Below are 23,318 nucleotides of genomic sequence, written 5' to 3' on the forward strand. Positions count from 1 at the left end.
TCAAGGATACTCCCCGCCTTGACTTGTTTGATCTGAGAGCGAATGTGTAGCAACTCCCTCTGATATGCGTCGAAAGATGAGGTTGATGTGGAGGATTCGGACGCCATTGTTGACAGATATGAGGTTTTGGAGGGAATGTGTACAGTGTTTAGGATTTGGGGGTTTTGGGTATTCGGTTTGAGCTTGAATCCGGGTATGGAAGAAGAATTTGGCTTTTATATCATGTGGATTCGGGTTGGATATATGGGTAGGGTTGAGAGCTTGACCAGATAACGGATCCCGGTTCATTTAAAAGAATTTAAAGGTCAGAAATACCCTTTATAACGGTTATGTATGTAAGATATGGTAAGGGTATTTTGGTAAAGTATAATGCGGTTTTTGGATAGTGGGATATAAAGAGATGATATTTATATAGGCATGTTCCCACTTATCAAGATAATGCCTTTAAGAGCGAAAAAACCGTCAATAACCGAAGACCACGTTGCTAACATTAATGCCCAACATTAGCCAATCCACATATATCCGTTGAGCTCATTTGTTTTACCTCTTGAAGGTAAACTCTCGACTTTGCTAGTTTAAGGATCTTCCCTTTGAGTGATTGATCCTTAAACCTCCTTATTCCTCCATCTAAGCACTCCTGTGGTTAAGGATCTTCCCCCTGAGTGATTGATCCCTAACCCTCCGTATTCCTTCATTTAGAGGTACGTAGATAGTCAGTTTGATATCTATTCCTTCATTTAGAGGTACGTAGATAGTCAGTTTGATATCTTTTGAAGTGATCTGAGGTACGTAGATAGTCAGTTTGATATCTTTTGAAGTGATCTCTCGAACGTAGATAGTCAGTTTGATATCTTTTGAAGTGATCTCTCGAACTAAGATAGTCAGTTTGATATCTTTTGAAGTGATCTCTCGAACTACCCTTTTTCGTTTGATATCTTTTGAAGTGATCTCTCGAACTACCCTTTTTCGAGACATAACGCAAACAGGCAAACTGAACATGTACCTCTCGAACTACCTTTCGAATACAGATTGCGATATGGAGACACGACTGATTCATCAAAAGAAGATATCACTTGGAACATTTCCTTAAGTTCATTTAGCGATTATCGAAAGCATTACAAATGAATCAATATCCTAATAGATTCCATAGAAACTTTTGTTTGGCCTTGGTCAGCCTAATAGGAATCTATCGTTAGAGCAGGAACTAGCCATCTAAAGTCCTATTTTTCTAATAACAGAACTAGGGGTGGCTACTCCCTTTCTTGTTCTTCTCTCCGCTGCTGCCTTCCTCACAGGCTTCATCTCCCTTTCGCTTGGTTCTCCATTTGGTTGAGGGAGGTCCTTTTCCAGAATGTGCAGCGGTAGGAGTCCCACTTATACGGGACTCTTCTCCTGACTCCAGTATCCCATCGTTGTGGATCTCCTCGTATTTGGGGATCCATTCACCTTGGATGGGAATAGGATGCTGGCTTGGATTATCAGGAAGCTCCGCAATCTGTTCACCCTTCGTTGATTCTGGATAGTTCTCTCCTTGAAAGTCTTTGGACTTCGTTGCTGATTTTCTCCCTCTATACCAGAATGGTACATCGTCTTTTCCTTTTTTCTTCTCCATGAAGAAGTCGATGACATAAACTGATGAGAAAACCCTTCTATTTATAGCCCAAAAAGGTTACCATTGTTGAGTCACGGGATGCAATATGAATGACCATTCAATGCTTGTGTAACTCCAAAGCTGCCATAAAGTTGATGAAACCGCTCCTCTCATGCGAAACAGTTCATGGCACTAAATACAAGAAGATAAGATTTGACCATTCATCCCAATTCTATCATTCCCAATTCTAACCTTAGTTGAGAAAATCTATTTTCACACAATGCTTTTGTGAAAATATCTGCTAGTTGCTCCTCCGTTGCAACGTATTCCAAAGTTATGTCCTTTTTCTCAACATGGTCTCGGATGAAGTGATACTTGATATCAATGTGTTTTGTTCTTGAATGTAACACTGGATTCTGAGTGATAGCTATGGCACTTGTGTTGTCACACATGATCTTAACCTCTTTACATTCAACACCATAATCCAGTAGTTGTTGCTTCATCCATAAAACCTGAGCATAACAACTTCCAGCTGCTACATATTCTGCCTCAGCGGTGCTTGTAGCTATCGAATGCTGTTTCTTGCTAAACCATGAGACAAGTCTTCCACCTAGAAACTGACATGTCCCTGATGTGCTCTTTCGATCTATTTTACAACCGGCAAAGTCCGCATCTGAATAACCCATAAGTTCGAAAGATCCACCTCTCGAATACCAAAGTCCAACACTTTGCGTACCTTTGAGATATCTAAGGATCTTTTTAGATGCATTTAAGTGACTTTCCTTAGGACTTGCCTGAAACCTAGCACATACACCTACTGCAAAGGATATATCTGGTCTACTGGCAGTTAAATAAAGAAGAGATCCGATGATACCTCGATATGTAGTTTGATCGACCTCTCGACCTTCACTGTCGACATCGATACGTAGAGAGGTTCCCATGGGTACTTTGACTGAGGATTTCCCTTCTATATTGTATTTTCTGAGCAGATCCTTGGTGTATTTCTCCTGATTGATGAAGATACCTTCCTTAAGCTGTCTCACTTGTAATCCAAGGAAGTAGTTTAGTTCTCCCATCATGCTCATCTCGAACTTCCCTTTCATCAACCTGGAGAACTTCTCGCACAAGTCTGGATTGGTGCTTCCAAAAATGATATCGTCCACATAGATTTGCACCAATAAGATGTGATCCTCATCCTTAATTCTAAACAGTGTTTTGTCCACTAGGCCTTTGGTGAACCCACACTGAAGTAGAAAAGAGGATAAGGTATCATACCAAGCTCTCGGAGCTTGTTTTAAGCCGTAAAGTGCCTTCTTTAATTTGTATACTTTGTCAGCTCCCACGTCCTTCAAGAAACCCGGAGGTTGTTCAACGTACACCTCTTCTTCGAGAAGTCCGTTCAGAAAAGCGCTCTTGACATCCATTTGATATACCTTAAAGTCTTTGAAGGCGGCATATGCGAGAAAGATGCGTATGGCTTCGAGACGTGCCACTGGAGCGAAGGTTTCATCAAAATCTATTCCTTCCTCCTGACAATAGCCTTTGGCAACAAGTCTGGCCTTGTTCCTAACAATAACTCCATCCTCATTCATCTTGTTTCTGAAAACCCACTTTGTACCAATGACATTCTGATGATGAGGTCTCGGAACTAGTTCCCAAACGTCGTTCCGTTCAAACTGATGAAGTTCCTCTTGCATGGCTTGCACCCAATCTGGATCACATAGAGCCTCATCGATCACCTTAGGCTCTATTTGAGATAGAAAGCAAGCAAACATGCTTTCTCTGTATGCTGATCTGGTTCGAACTCTGTCACGTACATCTCCAATCACTTGATCAGCAGGGTGACTTCTCAGCCATCTTAGGTCGGGTTGTGGCTCCTCAGTTGATACTTCCGTTGAAGGTTGAGATGTGGGTTGAACATCTATGATCTGGATTTGATCAACTGAGTCAGGAGCTTTCTTCTTGGTAGACTCTTCATCATCTGATTCTGACTGGAGTTCCGCTACGTCTCGAACTATCGACTGCTTGTCTTCGAGAGGTAAGTTTGATCTCTCGATAGACTCTGGCTGATCTTCCTCAGCTGCTTCCGTTGTCTTTGATGGTTGATCTGTCGATGCCCTTTCATCAAAGGTAACATGTATGGACTCTTCAACCACCAAACTCCGCTTGTTGAAGACTCTGAATGCTTTGCTTGTCGATGAGTATCCCAGAAATACTCCATCATCTGCCTTTTCTTCAAAAGTTCTTAGTTGAGCCTTCCCATTGTTGTGGATATAGCATTTGCACCCGAATGTGTGGAAGTGGCTTACATTCGGTTTTCTTCCATTCCACAACTCATATGGAGTCTTTCCAACTCCTTTCACGATCAAGGACCGATTTTGGGTATAGCACGCTGTGTTGATTGCTTCTGCCCAAAATCCTTGTGATATGTTGGCTTGTGAGAGCATGGTCCTTGCGGCTTCTTTGAGAGTTCTGTTCCTTCTTTCAGCAACCCCGTTTTGTTGAGGCGTTCGAGCAGCTGACAGTTGATGATGAATCCCGTTCTCGTTGCAGTAGCTCTCGATTACTTGATTTATGAACTCTCCACCTTGATCTGACCGGATCTTTAGTATCGAGACATCCTTTTCAACTTGAACTTGCTTCAAGAGATTTGGCAGGGCAACTTTTGTCTCACTTTTCTTGGTTAAGAACACGGTCCATGTGAATCTTGTGTAGTCATCTACTACCACAAGAGTGTACTTCTTTCCCTTTATGCTGGGTGGATCCACTGGGCCAAATAAGTCCATGTGAAGAAGACTTAATGGTCTAGTGGATGATGTCTCGGCTTTGCTCTTGAAGGAGGATTTGATCTGTTTGCAACGTTGACATGCCTCACAAATTTTATCCTTTCGAAACGTCACTTTGGGCAGTCCTTCCACTAGGTTCCTCTTAGTAAGCTTGTTGATAGTCTTGAAGTTCAGATGACTAAGCTTACTATGCCACTCCCAGCATAAATCTTCCTTGCTCCTTGCTAGCATACATAGGGATGGTTTTGCAGACCTCCAATCCACTATGTACATGTTTCCTTTCCTTGCTGCTTCCAAGACGACTTCGAGAGATTCCTCGCTCATAATCTGGCATTTGCTTTTGGTGAAGATAACCTTGTAGCCCTTGTCACAGAACTGGCTTGTACTAAGGAGATTGAACTTGAGCCCTTCAACGTAGGATACTCCCTTAATAACCAGCTCATTCTTTTGAATTTCACCAACAGCTTTTGTGCGTCCCTTCTTCTCGTTGTCGCCAAATGTCACCAAGGGACCTTCGATAGGTTGGATGTTCTCTAGCAGTGTTAGATTTCCCGTCATATGTCTCGAACATCCACTGTCAATGAACCACATGTCCCTGGTGTCCTGCAAGGCAATTAAGCAAGTTTAGGTACCCAAACTTTGGGTCCTGGTGGGTTAGTGAGTTTAGGCATCCATTTATACCTTGTGCCCATTATTCCAGGCCTAGGCGCAATGTAGCCATTGTACGTTTGATAATCATAAGGAATGCTAGCAAAGGTTTTGGGCCTCTTTGGTGCATAAATCAACTTAGGTATAGACTTTTCGATCGGCTTATGCACCATGCCCTTCATTGCCTGTTCGGTCATATGAAATTGCTGGAAGTGAGGTTTCTTCCGGAAATTATGATTCGATGACCAATCCTCACTGGATGGATAAAATCTACCTTTCTTCATCCGTGAGTTCCTAAATATGTGGATCTCAGACCTTCCATATTTGCCTTGAGGCGCATTATACGGAATGTAGCTTCTTTTGTACTTGGAATTGTTGGTCCCAAGGGGATGGGGTACAAGTCTAGAGGGGGTTACCCGGCCATTCTTCGTAGCTTTCCTATACTTTCCATTGCTGGTGTATAGGGACGGTTTATGAATAGCTACTCTGGTCTTTTCTGTTGGTCCTTTATGACCTTTATTTGGTTTGGGTTGAGATCCTCCATTTCTTGAAGTTCCCAAACCATTGGTCTGTTTATCTCTCGAGAGATGGTCTTGATGGAACCCTAGACCGGTTCTATCACTTGTAGGTCTGTGATCATTCACCATTTTCTCCATAGCTTTGGAGGAATTAGTGTATGATGCTATAACCTTTCTAAGATCATTTTCTGTGATCTCTCGAGTTTTGCACTCTTCAGTCAGTTGGATTATTTTAGCTTCTAACTCACTTACTTTGAGAGTTAGCTCTGAATTCTCTTTCGAGACGTTCTTAAGCATATCTCTTTCAGCAGTTAGCTTGCTGTTTTCTTCCCTGATTTTGGCATGAGTGCTATTAGCGACTGCGAGATCCCTTTTAAATGTTTCAAGCATCTCAAAGGGATCTTCATCGCTTCTGAAGGAAGAACAACGAGAGGTAGAAATAGAGCAGCGAGATGTGGAAGTAGAGGTTACCTCATTGTCAATGGCCATTAGGCATTGATTCTCTTCTTCCTCGGTGTATAAGCAGATGAGCCCCCTCTCATCCTCTGAGCTGCTGCTGCTTTCACTGGAGCTCGACGTCTCGGACTCCTCGATTGTTCTCTCGAGTTCCTCAGCAACAAGCGCCTTTCTGCGCAGATGTTTCTTTGTATCTCCCTTGAAGCCACTTTGTGCTGGCTTCTCTTTAGGTTCCTCCTTTCTCCTGGAGTTCCTACCTTCTAGGCCTTGATACTTGCTTACCTTAGGGTAAGGACAGTCAGCCTTGAAGTGCCCCGGTCTCCTACAGTTGTAGCATAGACCTTGATCTTCTTCCTCCATTCCTCTGGATGTGTATTTCTCATTTTTCCTTCTTGAGGAGGAAGGTGAACTTGTATTGCTTTCCGGTGTCTTCTTCATGAACTTCCTGAATTTTCTTATGAAGAAAGCAAACTGTTCGTCAGATAAAAAATCAGTGGGATTAGGATCTGACCTTGAGGAGGTGGTTGGTTGGTCCGCAACCAGTGCCACATTCCGTCTGTCCACCACGTCCTCATCTCTTGGAAACATCTCAAATTCGAAGGCTTTGAGATCTCTGAATAGTTGGTCGGTTGTGGTGTTCTTCAAATCCCTGTGATCACGCATTGTGATCACCTTCATTTCCCACTCCTTGGTAAGGCCTCGTAGGACCTTCAGGTTTAGCTCCTTTTGTGGAATCTCCTTCTCGAGATCACTGATCTCTATTGATAGCTTCATGAAACGAGATTCCATGCTGTCGATGCTCTCCCCTGGCTTCATCTTGAAGTCCTCGAACTTCTTCATGGCCACGGTGAGCTTGTTCTCCTTCTCCTGTTCGTCACCTTCACCAATCAACATCAAAGTATCCCATACCTCTTTCGCCGTTTTGCACTTTCTTACTTTTGGAAAGATGGTTTCGTCTATAGCTCTGAAGAGAATATCCTTGGCAATGTTGTCCAAGTTGTTTCTCTTCCTATCATCACTTGTCCATTCTTCCCTAGGTTTGGGGACATACTTTGGTGTATCTCTGGTTTGCTCAGCAGTCGTGTTTACCATCATGATCTTGACTGGTCCAGATGTTATAACTTCGGCCATCTCATCATGGAGGGCTGATAGATACGCAAGCATGCGTGTTTTCCAGTCATCGAACCTGCTAAGATCAAAGAGAAGATGTCTCGACAACATGCTGTCCATATTGAAAACTTATCTCGTGCTTTGAAAATATTTAAGAAGATTTTTCAAAGAAGGATCTCTAGGCAATATAAACAAAGGTTTATATCGATCAGAGAACTCGCTCTGATACCAATTGTTGGTCCCAAGGGGATGGGGTACAAGTCTAGAGGGGGGGGGGAATAGACTTGTATAAGATTTTGCAAATCTTTTCGACCTCTCGTGTGTATTGAACTTAGGATGTTTAGGTTCGATACCTCACGAGGTGAAGACAAAGTTTTATGCGCAGCGGAAATGTTATCCCCTTTTAGTTAGCACGAGTTTGAGTTAGTTCGAGAGGTGTGTTTATATGCAGTGCAATCGAGAGGTTAGCGAGAGATAAAAGCAGTAAGTAAATGCAAGAGAGATTTTTAAGTGGTTCGGCCAACCCGCCTACGTCCACTCTTCTTCCAGAAACTCCCTGGAAGGATTGCACTAAAAACTTCCCTTATTTAGTACAATATCGAGCGCTTGAGCTTTGATCACGAAGCCCGCCTCAAGCCTCAGGTTTTTCGCCCCGCTTCTTGTTACTCCACCTCTCGAGCACTTGACCTTTGATCACCAAGCCCGCGTCAAGCCTCAGGATCTTCACAAGACAGCTCCCAGGTTACTCCGCCTCTCCAAGGTCTTTCTCCCCGCTTCCAGCTACTCCACCTCTCGAGCACTTGACCTTTGATCACCAAGCCCGCGTCAAGCCTCAGGTTTCTTTCACTCGGACAGCTGCCAGGTTACTCCACCTCTCTTGCTTAATCCAAAGCAAGGTGTTTTTGGTTGTCACAGTTGAATGTAACAGACTCCAATCTGACCACAAGCTATCGTTGAATCAACTTCGATGTAGAGCAGCTTTGGTCACCTTCTGGATGTATAACAGTTTAAGCTTTGTAACTCTCTTGAAACACTAAGATGTGTTTTCTCGCTGTTTTGAATATCAGGATGATATTCCAAGTTAAGCACTTGCACTTGAACGTTTTAGACAGACACTTCTTAAGAATTTCGAACTTCTTTTCTTTTTAACTCACCCTTTTTTTTTGTGTCTTTACGTCCTTATATATGAGAGTAGAGGAATAATTCCGTTGGAGGGAAAATTATTCCGTTTGAAGTTTGTCTCCCACGCTGATCATGGGTCTTGCATATTTTCAGCATATTTCATGGAGTGGTGATCTTGTAACTTGAACCTCTTTGTCTTGTAGTGAATATTCCATAGGTCACTTTCTTGAGTCCATGCTCCACTTTCGTCTTTTGGTAAAAGTTACTCTTTTTATATTCCCATTATTCCTTGTTTGTAGGGAATCAGACCACTTCAGCATTGGTGCACCTTTTGACCGTTTGTGGTGGAAATCTGACGTGTCATCCATTTCCGCCCATTTTGAAATCTTCACGTTCGGCACCTCTTCATTATTCCATCTCCATGATATTCTTCTTCTCCAAACTTTAAGTATGACCGTCATTCAGCTTTGTTGGAGAATTGTTAGTGTATCGAGACCAAGGTTGATATCTTGATCGCTTGATGTCTCGAACTCAAATATCGAGAGGTCTATCTCTCGAACTCTGTTTATGTCTCGAACTGGATAACTGTATCGAGAGGTCCTACCTCTCGAACTCTGCTTATGTCTCGAGACTTAGTTGATGTCTCGCAGACCCTTATTCCTCCAGTGTTGTCCCATGCTTTCTTCTGATCTGTCTATATGATTACAACACACGAGACTTCTAAGATGTTCAAACAAATTTCCCTCAAGCTTAAATATTTTCCGAGTTGAGCTCAAAGTTACCCGGTTGTATTTTCGCTCTTGGTTTACTTGTCGAACTTACAGCGTTTTGCCTATGTATCGAGACTTGGGGATTTCTACTTAACAGTTGGTATCATCAAAACCTATTACATGATGTTCCTAACAATTTCCCCCTTTTTGATGATGCCAACACTTATACTTACTCTATATGGCTGATTTGATAGAAAGAATTAACAAGGATTTTATTTTTCAGCGCATATGGTAAGTTTGACAAAATACTCTACTAAACTATGAATAATATAACTCACGCAACACCCCCAGCAAAAGATATATATGATTATAAAAAGGGAATGTTTACAAAGTAGAGTTTAGTAGACAGGATTGAAAGAAATAAGACCAAGAACAACATAGATATCAATACATTGAAATGAGATGGAGTTTGGACCATGAGAGCTTACTTCTTGTTGGCTTTCCTTTTCTTGTTAATGGCTTCTCGTGTCTTGATGGGGTCTTTCGGATTTACCAGGCTTAAGTATTCATCTGTGACATCTAGATGCCTGTAGTTCCTGTAGGCTTCCCCCACGAACTCACCATCAATTACTCCATCTTTCCACCAAGCAATACATTCTTCTGGAGACATATTGCTGTGTGTAGATATCCCAGTGATTTTCAGAAGCTTGAATATCTCCAGAGTCAGAATTTGTTCAGTGTCTTCTCTGTTCCCAAACTTAAAGTTTGTCATGAGAAGATCTATCTTCCTTTCTTCTTCTGACTGTCGTTCTTGTCTTTTTCTTCTTCTTTCTCTGTCCTCTTCTCTCCTTCTCTCCATTTCCAGTGTACGCTGGACCCTTAGGTTTTCTGCCTGTTTAGCATCCTCCACTGCTTTGCTCATGATTCTTGGTATTTTTGGAGGTGGTCCAGCTGGTTCACTTGCTGCCCTTTTCTTGCCCGTTGTATCCCCCTTCTTTTTCTCTTTATTTTCCCCCTTGTTGGCATCATCAGCACGGGAGAGGAGGATGGACATACCTTCGAAGATTGCTTGAAGTTGGGCAGGCACTTGGTTCGACAGGTCATCGAGTATGGCCTTCATCACATCCTGTCGAAGTTCACTGGAATATTGGAAGGCTCGAAGCTCTGCTCGCATCTCGGCTAATTCAGCCCTCGCACTTGCAGCCTCTGCTCGAGCTACAGCGGCTTCATCAGTGGCTTTCCGTGCTGCATCCTCAGCCCATATCGCCTGTTCGAGAAGTTCGGCATGACGGCCTTGGGATTCACTTGTGCCAGCAGCAGGCATTGCAGCATTGCGGACCACAGCGAGTATTCTTTCGAGCTGAGCCATCTTCTGAGATTGATCAGCCATGAATTGACGCACTTCGCCAATGAAGACTTCTTCGGCCTGTTGATCATAGTCAGAAGTAGGAGATGAGGATCGAGATGTACCTTTCGTCGGAGGGGACTTGGGTGCTTCCAGATTTCCACCCATGACTTGCAATTGCGAGTCCACCTCTCGATTTAACGTCTGAGGATCCACAGGGACACAAGGTTCAGAGCTCGAAGGTAGCTCCATGTCAGGTGCTTCCCGATTTCCACCTGAGGGATGGATCACTTCTTGCTCCTCACCTCTCGAACCTGGAGCCTCAGCTTCAGCAACTGTGGAGATAGGGTCAGCCAGAGAGTGTTCTTCGGTATTGGACGCTTCCCTGTTTTCATCCAATAGAGGTTCCCCCTCAGCATCACCTCTCGAACCAGTGCTGGGAACTTTGTCATCTGCTGGTGAGGTTGGAGACGTAGTGTCGACAGGTGCTTCCGGGTTTCCACCTTCGATGGTATCATCAGTACTCCTCGAACCAGCAGGACTTGGGGCATTCTGCTCATGTTGCTCATTTGACTGCATTTCAGTCTGCTCCGATGAGTCTGGAATGATAATTATTTCAGGAGCAGTAGGAAAACCCGGCAGTGTGAGCAACGGAACTTCACCCTCTCGAATTGTCTGTGCTTCATCAGTAGTGGTCGAGGGTGTGGACTCAGGTGGTGGCAAAAGTAGAACGGTGTTAGGTGCCACTTGAAGTGCTTCAGAGGTCTCGGATTCACCTCTCGAAGCTTCTACCTGTTCGTCCAGAGCAGAGTTGCTGACTTGGGACAGTGGGATTGCGGCTGTTGCAATATCATCGTGAGCAACCCCAGAGGTCTCTCCTGGCCCTCTCGTGAACTCAACGTTCTGTCCCAAGGAGATGGCAGTGGCGAGCCTGATATCTTCTCGAAATCGTGCTTCTGTTTCAGGATCTTCTTCAGGCTCAGCTTCAACTTCTGGTGCTTCAACTGCTATTCTCTTCCCTTTATCAGTTCTTTCACTGTTCAGCTTCATTACTCGTGTTTCGTGGGCAAGATCCATCAGTTGTTGAGCTGGGATCTCGGAGATGCCCAACCACTGGAGTGCAAACTGCTCTTCTGCCTCCATTTCAGCTGCTTGACTCATCAATTGAGTGAAAGAACTGGTTCTCCAGTTGATCCACCTGATCACCCTGGAGAAGTCATCAAGAGTGGGTGCTTCCACTGCCAACTGAGTGGAAACTTCTTCATATAAGTCATCCCGCCCATCAGAGATGATTTCAGTGGCAGAGATTGCTTCGTCTATCTGAGCTGTGATCTCTCGACTATGCTCCAAGAGATCATCTTCCACCCTGACTGTGTAGTCTGTCTCTCGAACCATCTCACATGGTTCTTCTGCATCTCCTTGTACTGGATCACTGATCCCAGTACCTTCAACCTCTCGAGCCATCTCTCGAGATAAACCAACAGAGTCACCAGTACCCTCAGCAGTAATATCATCATTAACACACAAATCTCTTGACAGGGACCTGGTAGGGGGCACTCTCTCAACCTCAGTGGCCAGTGTAGCCTGAGGTTCCCCCTGGGCTTGTGCCCTGTCCTCGAAGGGTACTTGTATAACTGACGGTTCCACCTCTTGAACCCGGGTGACAGCAACAGTTTTGGCTTTCCTAGCCCTCTTTGGCAGATGAACCCTTTGTATCAGTACATCGAGAGGTTCATCATCAGAATTCTTTTCCTCGGTTTGGGCTTTCCTTTTGCCCCTTCCTTTTGGCTGTGAGGGAGAAGGTGCAGCTTTAACACCTTTAGTTTTGGGGACTAGAGATTTCGTCCTACCCATATAGGTATTTCGATGAATCTCTTTTCCCTCCCTCAGTTCGAAGCCCTTCAGGCTTAGGAGAAATTGCACAACAAAGCCGAAACCAACCTTTTTACTGATCGACAGGTTGGCGTTGGAGACTGAGCGCATCACTTGCTGTTGGAGGAAGTTGAAGATAATATGTGCCCAGTCCAGCTTGTTGTTGTTCCAAATGGCATGGAGGATTTTGAGGAGGTCTAGACTAACCTCGTCAGTTCCGGACACCTTGCCGAGCACAAACTTCATGATTAGGTCGGCAGCGAGAGCAAACCTCTCCTTTAGGTGGTACTTGCGGAGGGCAGAGGATGCTCTGGGTGGTGCAGTCGCTAGTCGGATTTTCTCCCAGAAGGCTTGCTTGTCCAAGTCGTAATCCGATAGATGCTTGACTGCTTCCTCCGATGACGCGAAATCAAATGCCGCTCTGAGGTCACCTACAGATGTTGTGATGGGAAAATCATTAAAGCGGCTTTCGATTTTACCCTTCGTGACCTTGGCATTTGCGAACCATTCTGTGAAGTCGAGGGGGTGAACGGTCCCGTAGTCGTGCGTCATGTATTTCATCAGTCCTGCTTTCTCAAACTTCTTCAGGACTTTTTCCGCCATTTTTGGATTAGGGGAGTTGGTGATGAAGCCATTTCTGTCAAGGATACTCCCCGCCTTGACTTGTTTGATCTGAGAGCGAATGTGTAGCAACTCCCTCTGATATGCGTCGGAAGATGAGGTTGATGTAGAGGATTCGGACGCCATTGATGAAGGTTAGATGTTTTGGAGGGAATGTGTACTGCGTTTAGTATTTGGGGATTTTGGGTAAACGGTTTTAGCTTGAATCCGGGTAAAGAAGAAGGATTTGGCTTTTATATCGTGTGGATTCGGGTTGGATATATGGGTAGGGTTGAGAGCTTGACCCAAGGAAGGATACCGGTTTTCTTTAAAGAAGTAAAAGGTCAGAAATACCCCTAATAACGGTCAGCGTATATGAAAAATAAGGGTATTTTTGGTAATTTAACAGAGCGGTTTTAGGTTCAGGATAGTGGGGTATTAAAGAATAGTAACTATATGAGCATGCTCCCACTTATCACGAAAAGATTTTTAAATATGGAAAACCGTCAGTAACCGGTGCCCACGTGGCTAGCATTAATATCCAAAGTTAGCCGTTCCCTTCATGTATTCGTTGAACTTATCGGATTCACCTCTCGAAGGTGAATTGTCTTCCACATGAGTTTAAGGATCTTCCCCCTGAGTGATTGATCCCTAAACCTCCTTATTCCTCCGTCTTGATCTGGTTAAGGATCTTCCCCCTGAGTGATTGATCCCTAACCCTCCTTATTCCTCCGTTCAGAGATATCAGTTTGTTATCTTTCGAAGTGACCTCTCGAACTACCCTTCTTCGAGACATAACGTATATAGACAAACTGATCGGGTGACCTCTCGAACTACCTTTCGAACACAGATTGCGAGAGAAACAAGTTTGATTCATCTAAAAGATATCACTTGGAACATATCCTTAAGTTCATTTAGTGATTTCCAGATACATTACATATGAATCAATATCCTATTAGATTCCCTAGAAACTTTTGTTTGGCCTTGGTCAGCCTAATAGGAATCTATCGTTAAGGCGGGAACTAGCCATCTAAAGTCCTATTTGTCTAATAACAGAACTAGGGGTGGCTATTCCCTTTTCTTGTTCTTCTCTCCGGAGCTGCTTACTGTAGTTGGGAGTGACCATCTTCATCGCTAATCCTCTTAAGGTCTTTAGATTAGGTATGATCACCCCTTTGACTGCTGCTGACCTCAGAAAGTCCCATCTGGTCTTCCTCTCCATTTCCCTTGGTTCTCCATTTGGTTGAGGAAGGCCCTTTTCCAGAATGTGCAGCAGTAGGAGTCCCTCTTGTGCAGGACTCTCCTCCCGATTCCAGTATCCCATCGTTGTGGATCTCCTCGCATTTGGGGATCCATTCACCTTGGATGGGAATAGGATTCTTGCTTGGATTATCAGGAAGCTCCGTAATCTGTTCACCCTTCGTTGATTCTGGATAGTTTTCTCCTTGAAAATCTTTGGACTTGACTGCCGGTTTCTTTCCTCTATAAAAGAATGGAACATCATCTTTTCCTTTCTTTTTCTCCATGGGAAGTTGATGGTATGAACTTCTGAAAGAAACCCTCTTATTTATAGCCCAATAAGGTTATCACTTTTGAGTCACGGGATGCAATATGAATGACCATTCAATGCTTGTGTAACTCCAAAGCTGCCATAAAGTTGATGAAACCGCCCCTCACATGCGAAACAGTTCATGGCACTAAATACAAGAAGATAAGATTTGACCATTCATCCCAATTCTATCATTCCCAATTCTAACCTTAGTTGAGAGAATCTATTTTCACATAGCGCTTTTGTGAAAATATCTGCTAGTTGCTCCTCCGTTGCAACATATTCCAAAATAATGTCCTTCCTCTCAACATGGTCTCGGATGAAGTGATACTTAATATCAATATGCTTTGTTCTAGAATGTAACACTGGATTGTGGGTGATGGCAATAGCACTTGTATTGTCACACATGATCTTAACCTCCTTACACTCAACCCCATAATCCAGTAATTGTTGCTTCATCCATAAAACCTGAGCACAGCAACTTCCAGCTGCTACATACTCTGCCTCAGCGGTGCTTGTAGCTATCGAATGCTGTTTCTTGCTAAACCATGAGACAAGTCTTCCACCTAGAAACTGACATGTCCCTGATGTGCTTTTTCGATCTATCTTACAGCCGGCAAAGTCCGCATCTGAATAACCCATAAGTTCGAAAGATCCACCTCTCGAATACCAAAGTCCAACACTTTGCGTACCTTTGAGATATCTAAGAATCTTTTTAGATGCATTTAAGTGACTTTCCTTAGGACTTGCCTGAAACCTAGCACATACACCTACTGCAAAGGATATATCTGGTCTACTAGCAGTTAAATAGAGAAGAGATCCGATGATACCTCGATAAGTAGTCTGATCGACCTCTCGACCTTCACTGTCGACATCGATACGTAGAGAGGTTCCCATGGGTACTTTGACTGAGGATTTCCCTTCTATATTATATTTTCTGAGCAGATCCTTGGTGTATTTCTCCTGATTGATGAAGATACCTTCCTTAAGCTGTCTCACTTGTAATCCAAGGAAGTAGTTTAGTTCTCCCATCATGCTCATCTCGAACTTCCCTTTCATCAACCTGGAGAACTTCTCGCACAAGTCTGGATTGGTGCTTCCAAAAATGATATCGTCCACATAGATTTGCACCAATAAGATGTGATCCCCATCCTTAATTCTAAACAATGTTTTGTCCACTAGGCCTTTGGTGAACCCACACTGAAGTAGAAAAGAGGATAAGGTATCATACCAAGCTCTCGGAGCTTGTTTTAAGCCGTAAAGTGCCTTCTTTAATTTGTATACTTTGTCAGCTCCCACGTCCTTCAAGAAACCCGGAGGTTGTTCAACGTACACCTCTTCTTCGAGAAGTCCGTTCAGAAAAGCGCTCTTGACATCCATTTGATATACCTTAAAGTCTTTGAAGGCGGCATATGCGAGAAAGATGCGTATGGCTTCGAGACGTGCCACTGGAGCGAAGGTTTCATCAAAATCTATTCCTTCCTCCTGACAGTAGCCTTTGGCAACAAGTCTGGCCTTGTTCCTAACAATAATTCCATCCTCATTCATCTTGTTTCTGAAAACCCACTTTGTACCAATGACATTCTGATGATGAGGTCTCGGAACTAGTTCCCAAACATCGTTCCGTTCAAACTGATGAAGTTCCTCTTGCATGGCTTGCACCCAATCTGGATCACATAGAGCCTCTTCGATCACCTTAGGCTCTATTTGAGATAGAAAGCAAGCAAACATGCTTTCTCTGTATGCTGATCTGGTTTGAACTCTGTCACGTACATCTCCAATCACTTGATCAGCAGGGTGATTTCTCAGCCATCTTAGGTCGGGTTGTGGCTCCTCAGTTGATACTTCCATTGAAGGTTGAGATGTGGGTTGAACATCTATGATCTGGTTTTGATCAACTGAGTCAGGCGCTTTCTTCTTGGTAGACTCTTCATCATCTGATTCTGACTGGAGTTCTGCTACGTCTCGAACTATCGACTGCTTGTCTTCGAGAGGTAAGTTTGATCTCTCGATAGACTCTGGCTGATCTTCCTCAGCTGNTAAGTTCGAAAGATCCACCTCTCGAATACCAAAGTCCAACACTTTGCGTACCTTTGAGATATCTAAGAATCTTTTTAGATGCATTTAAGTGACTTTCCTTAGGACTTGCCTGAAACCTAGCACATACACCTACTGCAAAGGATATATCTGGTCTACTAGCAGTTAAATAGAGAAGAGATCCGATGATACCTCGATAAGTAGTCTGATCGACCTCTCGACCTTCACTGTCGACATCGATACGTAGAGAGGTTCCCATGGGTACTTTGACTGAGGATTTCCCTTCTATATTATATTTTCTGAGCAGATCCTTGGTGTATTTCTCCTGATTGATGAAGATACCTTCCTTAAGCTGTCTCACTTGTAATCCAAGGAAGTAGTTTAGTTCTCCCATCATGCTCATCTCGAACTTCCCTTTCATCAACCTGGAGAACTTCTCGCACAAGTCTGGATTGGTGCTTCCAAAAATGATATCGTCCACATAGATTTGCACCAATAAGATGTGATCCCCATCCTTAATTCTAAACAATGTTTTGTCCACTAGGCCTTTGGTGAACCCACACTGAAGTAGAAAAGAGGATAAGGTATCATACCAAGCTCTCGGAGCTTGTTTTAAGCCGTAAAGTGCCTTCTTTAATTTGTATACTTTGTCAGCTCCCACGTCCTTCAAGAAACCCGGAGGTTGTTCAACGTACACCTCTTCTTCGAGAAGTCCGTTCAGAAAAGCGCTCTTGACATCCATTTGATATACCTTAAAGTCTTTGAAGGCGGCATATGCGAGAAAGATGCGTATGGCTTCGAGACGTGCCACTGGAGCGAAGGTTTCATCAAAATCTATTCCTTCCTCCTGACAGTAGCCTTTGGCAACAAGTCTGGCCTTGTTCCTAACAATAATTCCATCCTCATTCATCTTGTTTCTGAAAACCCACTTTGTACCAATGACATTCTGATGATGAGGTCTCGGAACTAGTTCCCAAACATCGTTCCGTTCAAACTGATGAAGTTCCTCTTGCATGGCTTGCACCCAATCTGGATCACATAGAGCCTCTTCGATCACCTTAGGCTCTATTTGAGATAGAAAGCAAGCAAACATGCTTTCTCTGTATGCTGATCTGGTTTGAACTCTGTCACGTACATCTCCAATCACTTGATCAGCAGGGTGATTTCTCAGCCATCTTAGGTCGGGTTGTGGCTCCTCAGTTGATACTTCCATTGAAGGTTGAGATGTGGGTTGAACATCTATGATCTGGTTTTGATCAACTGAGTCAGGCGCTTTCTTCTTGGTAGACTCTTCATCATCTGATTCTGACTGGAGTTCTGCTACGTCTCGAACTATCGACTGCTTGTCTTCGAGAGGTAAGTTTGATCTCTCGATAGACTCTGGCTGATCTTCCTCAGCTGCTTCCGTTGTCTTTGATGGTTGATCTGTCGATGCCCTTTCATCAAAGGTAACATGTATGGACTCTTCAACCACTAAACTCCGCTTGTTGAAGACTCTGAATGCTTTGCTTGTTGATGAGTATCCTAGAAATACTCCATCATCTGCCTTTTCTTCAAAAGTTCTTCGTTGAGCCTTCCCATTGTTGTGGATATAGCATTTGCACCCGAATGTGTGGAAGTGGCTTACATTCGGTTTTCTTTCATTCCACAACTCATATGGAGTCTTTCCAACTCCTTTCACGATCAAGGACCGATTTTGGGTATAGCACGCTGTGTTGATTGCTTCTGCCCAAAATCCTTGTGATATGTTGGCTTGCGAGAGCATGGTTCTTGCGGCTTCCTTGAGAGTTCTGTTCCTTCTTTCAGCAACCCCGTTTTGTTGAGGTGTTCGAGCAGCTGATAGTTGATGATGAATTCCGTTCTCGTTGCAGTAGCTCTCGATTACTTGATTAACGAACTCTCCACCTTGATCTGACCGGATCTTTAGTATCGAGACTTCCTTTTCAACTTGAACTTGTTTCAAGAGATTTGGTAGGGCAATTTTTGTCTCGCTTTTCTTGGTTAAGAACACGGTCCAAGTGAATCTTGTGTAGTCATCCACTACCACAAGAGTGTACTTCTTTCCCTTTATGCTGGGTGGATCCACTGGGCCAAATAAGTCCATGTGAAGAAGACTTAATGGTCTAGTGGATGATGTCTCGGCTTTGCTCTTGAAAGAGGATTTGATCTGTTTGCAACGTTGACATGCCTCACAAATTTTATCCTTTCGAAACGTCACTTTGGGCAGTCCTTCCACTAAGTTCCTCTTAGTAAGCTTGTTGATAGTCTTGAAGTTCAGATGACTAAGCTTACTATGCCAATCCCAGCATAAATCTTCCTTGCTCCTTGCTAGCATACATAGGGATGGTTTTGCAGACCTCCAATCCACTATGTACATGTTTCCTTTCCTTGCTGCTTCCAAGACGACTTCGAGAGATTCCTCGCTCATAATCTGGCATTTGCTTTTGGTGAAGATAACTTTGTAGCCCTTGTCACAGAACTGGCTTGTACTAAGGAGATTGAACTTGAGCCCTTCAACGTAGGATACTCCCTTAATAACCAGCTCATTCTTTTGAATTTCACCAACAGCTTTTGTGCGTCCCTTCTTCTCGTTGTCGCCAAATGTCACCAAGGGACCTTCGATAGGTTGGATGTTCTCTAGCAGTGTTAGATTTCCCGTCATATGTCTCGAACATCCACTGTCAATGAACCACACGTCCCTGGTGTCCTGCAAGGCAATTAAGCAAGTTTAGGTACCCAAACTTTGGGTCCTGGTGGGTTAGTGAGTTTAGGCATCCATTTATACCTTGTGCCCATTATTCCAGGCCTAGGTGCAATGTAGCCATTGTACGTTTGATAATCATAAGGAATGCTAGCAAATGTTTTAGGCCTCTTTGGTGCATAAATCAACTTAGGTAGAGACTTTTCGACCGGCTTATGCACCATGCCTTTCATACGCTGTTTGGTCATGTGAAATTGCTGAAAGTGAGGTTTCTTCCAGAACTTGTGATTTGATGACCAATTCTCACTAGATGGATAGAGTCTTCCTTTCTCCATCCGTGAGTTCCTAACTATGTGGATCTCAGACCTTCCATATTTGCCTTGAGGTGCATTATATGGAGTGTAGCTCTTTTTGTACTTGGAATGGCCTTGCGAGAGATAGCAAGGTGATCTCTCGATATTGTTTACCCGGCCATTCTTCGTAGCTTTCCTATACTTTCCATTGCTGGTGTATAGGGACGGTTTATGAATAGCTACTCTGGTCTTTTCTGTTGGTCCTTTATGACCTTTATTTGGTTTGGGTTGAGATCCTCCATTTCTTGAAGTTCCCAAACCATTGGTCTGTTTATCTCTCGAGAGATGGTCTTGATGGAACCCTAGACCGGTTCTATCACTTGTAGGTCTGTGATCAACCACCATTTTCTCCATAGCTTTGGAGGAATTAGTGTATGATGCTATGACCTTTCGAAGATTAAGCTCTCTCGTCTCTCGAGCTTTGCACTCTTCAGATAGTAGGATTACTTTGGCTTCTAACTCACTTACTTTGAGAGTCAGCTCCAAATTCTCTTTCGAGACGTTCTTAAGCATATCTCTTTCAGCAGTTAGCTTGCTGTTTTCATCCATCACTCTAGCATGAGTGCTATTGGCGATGTTAAGGTTCCTTCTGAGCGATTCCAACATCTCGAAGGGGTCCTCATCGCTTTTAAATGAAGAACAACGAGAGGTAGAAGTAGAGCAGCGAGATGTAGGAGTAGAGGTTACCTCGTTGTCAATGGCCATTAGGCATTGATTCTCCTCTTCCTCGGTGTATAAGCAGATGAGCCCCCTCTCATCCTCTGAGCTGCTGCTGCTTTCGCTGGAGCTCGACGTCTCGGACTCCTCGATTGTCCTCTCGAATTCTTCAGCAACAAGCGCCTTCCTGCGCTGATACGTCTTTGATGATCCTTTGAAGCCACCTTGTGTTGGCTTCTCCCTGGATTCCTCTATTCTCTTGGAATCCTTGCCTTCTTGGCCCTGATGCTTGCTTACTAGTGGGTAAGGGCATTCGGCCTTGAAATGTCCCGGTCTTCTACAGTTGTAGCATAGACCCTGATTTTCCTCCTCCGTCCTTCTGGATGGATATCTCTCATTTTTCCTTCTTGAGGAGGAAGGTGAACTTTTGTTGCTCTCCTGGTTCATCTTCATGTATTTCCTGAACTTTCTCACAAAGAGAGCAAACTGTTCGTCAGACATAACATTCATAGGATTAGAGTCTGACCTTGAAGATGTGGATGGTTGCTCAGCAACAAGTGCTACGTTTCGTCGATCCACAATGTCCTCATCTCTTGGGAACATCTCGAACTCGAAGGCTTTGAGATCCCGGAAGAGTTTGTCTGTTGTGGTTTCCTTCAGATCTCGGTGATCTCTCATCGTGATCACCTTTACTTCCCACTCCTTAGTGAGGCCACGTAAGACCTTCAGGTTCAGCTCCTTTTGTGGGATCTCCTTTTCAAGGTCACTGATCTCGGTTGTGAGCTTCATGAACCGAGACTCCATGCTGTCGATGCTCTCTCCTGGCTTCATCTTGAAGTCTTCGAACTTCTTCATGGCCACGGTGAGCTTGTTTTCCTTTTCCTGTTCGTCACCTTCACCAATTAACATCAAAGTATCCCATACCTCTTTTGCCGTTTTGCACTTCCTCACTTTTGGGAAGATGGTTTCGTCTATAGCTCTGAAGAGAATATCCTTGGCAATATTGTCCAGGTTGTTTCTCTTCCTATCATCACTGGTCCATTCTTCCCTAGGTTTTGGGATGTACTTTGGTGTTTCTTGGGTTTGAACTGCAGCAGTATTAACCATTAGGATCTTGACTGGTCCAGAAGTTATAACCTCGGCCATCTCATCATGGAGGGCTGATAAGTACGCAAGCATGCGTGTTTTCCAGTCGTCAAACCTGCTAAGATCAAAGAGAAGATGTCTCGACAACATGCTGTCCATATTGAAAAATTATCTCGTGCTTTGAAAATATTTAAGAAGATTTTTCAAAGAAGGATCTCTAGGCAATATAAACAAAGGTTTATATCGATCAGAGAACTTGCTCTGATACCAATTGTTGGTCCCAAGGGGATGGGGTACAAGTCTAGAGGGGGGGGGGTATAGACTTGTATAAGATTTTGCAAATCTTTTCGACCTCTCGTGTGTATTGAACTCAGGATGTTTAGGTTTGATACCTCACGAGGTGAAGACAAAGTTTTATGCGCAGCGGAAAAGTTATCCCCTTTTAGTTAGCACGAGTTTGAGTTAGTTCGAGAGGTGTGTTTATATGCAGTGCAATCGAGAGGTTAGCGAGAGATAAAAGCAGTAAGTAAATGCAAGAGAGATTTTTAAGTGGTTCGGCCAACCCGCCTACGTCCACTCTTCTTCCAGAAACTCCCTGGAAGGATTGCACTAAAAACTTCCCTTTTTAGTACAATATCGAGCGCTTGAGCTTTGATCACGAAGCCCGCCTCAAGCCTCAGGTTTTTCGCCCCGCTTCTTGTTACTCCACCTATCGAGCACTTGAGCTTTGATCACCAAGCCCGCCTCAAGCCTCAGGATCTTCACAAGACAGCTCCCAGGTTACTCCGCCTCTCCTCAGGTTTTTCTCCCCGCTTCCAGTTACTCCACCTCTCGAGCACTTGAGCTTTGATCACCAAGCCCGCCTCAAGCCTCAGGATCTTCACTAGACAGCTGCCAGGTTACTCCACCTCTTCTTGCTTAATCCAAAGCAAGGACCTTTGGTTGTCACAGTTGAGTGTAACAAACTCCAATCTGACCAAAAGCTATCGTTGAATCAATTTCGATGTAGAGCAGGTTCGGTCACCTTCTAGATATGTGGCAGTTTAAGCTATGTAACTCTCTTAAACACTAAGATGTGTTTTTCTCGCTGTATTGAATATCTGGATGATATTCCAAATTGAATGCTTGCACTTGAACGTTTGAATCAGACACCTCTTTAGAATTTCGAATTAACCAACCTCTTTTATCACTGTGTCTTCACGTCCTTATATATGAGAGTTTGAGGAATAATTCCGTTGGAGGGAAAATTATTCCGTTTGAAATCTGTCTCCCATGCCGATCATGGGTCTTGCGTATTTTCAGCATTCTTCATGGAGTGGTGGTCTTGTAACTTGAACCTTTTGTCTGGTAGTGAATATTCTATATTTCACTTTCTTGAGTCCATGCTCCACTTTCGTCTTTTGGTAAAAGTTACTCTTTTTATATTCCCATCATTCCTTGTTTGTGGGGAATCAGACCACTTCAGCATTGGTGTACCTTTTGACCGTTTGTGGTGGAAATCTGATGTGTCATCCATTTCCGTCCATTTTGAAAACTCACGTTCGGCACCTCTTCATTATTCTATCTCCATGATATTCTTCTTCTCCAAACTTTAAGTATGCTTCCTGACCGTCATTCAGCATTACTGGAGAAGTGTCAGTTTATCGAGACCAAGGTTGATGTCTCGATTGTTTGATGTCTCGAACCCAAGCATCGAGAGGTCTACCTCTCGAACTCTGCTTATGTCTCGAACTGGATTGCTGTAACGAGAGATCCTATCTCTCGAACTCTGCTTATGTCTCGAGACTTAGTTGATGTCTCGCAGACCCTTATTCCTCCAGAGTTGTCCCGTGCCTTCTTCTGATTTGTCTATAGGATTACAACACGAGACTTCTAAGATGTTCAAACAAATTTACCTTGAGCTTAAATATTTTTCGTGTTGAGCTCAAAGTTACCCGGTTGTATTTTCGCTCTTGGTTTACTTGTCGAACTTACAGTGTTTTGCCTATGTATCGAGACTTGGGGATTTCTACTTAACAGTTGGTATCATCAAAACCTATTACATGATGTTCCTAAAGCATAAAATGAGCAAACTCACGTAACACCCCCAGCAAAAGATATATATTAAAATTAAGGGAATGTTTACATGATTGAGTTTAGTAGAAAGATTTGAACAAAAACAAATAAGATCAAGAACA

This window comes from Ipomoea triloba, chromosome 16 (genome assembly GCF_003576645.1).
Source record: "Ipomoea triloba cultivar NCNSP0323 chromosome 16, ASM357664v1".
Lineage (NCBI taxonomy): Eukaryota > Viridiplantae > Streptophyta > Magnoliopsida > Solanales > Convolvulaceae > Ipomoea > Ipomoea triloba.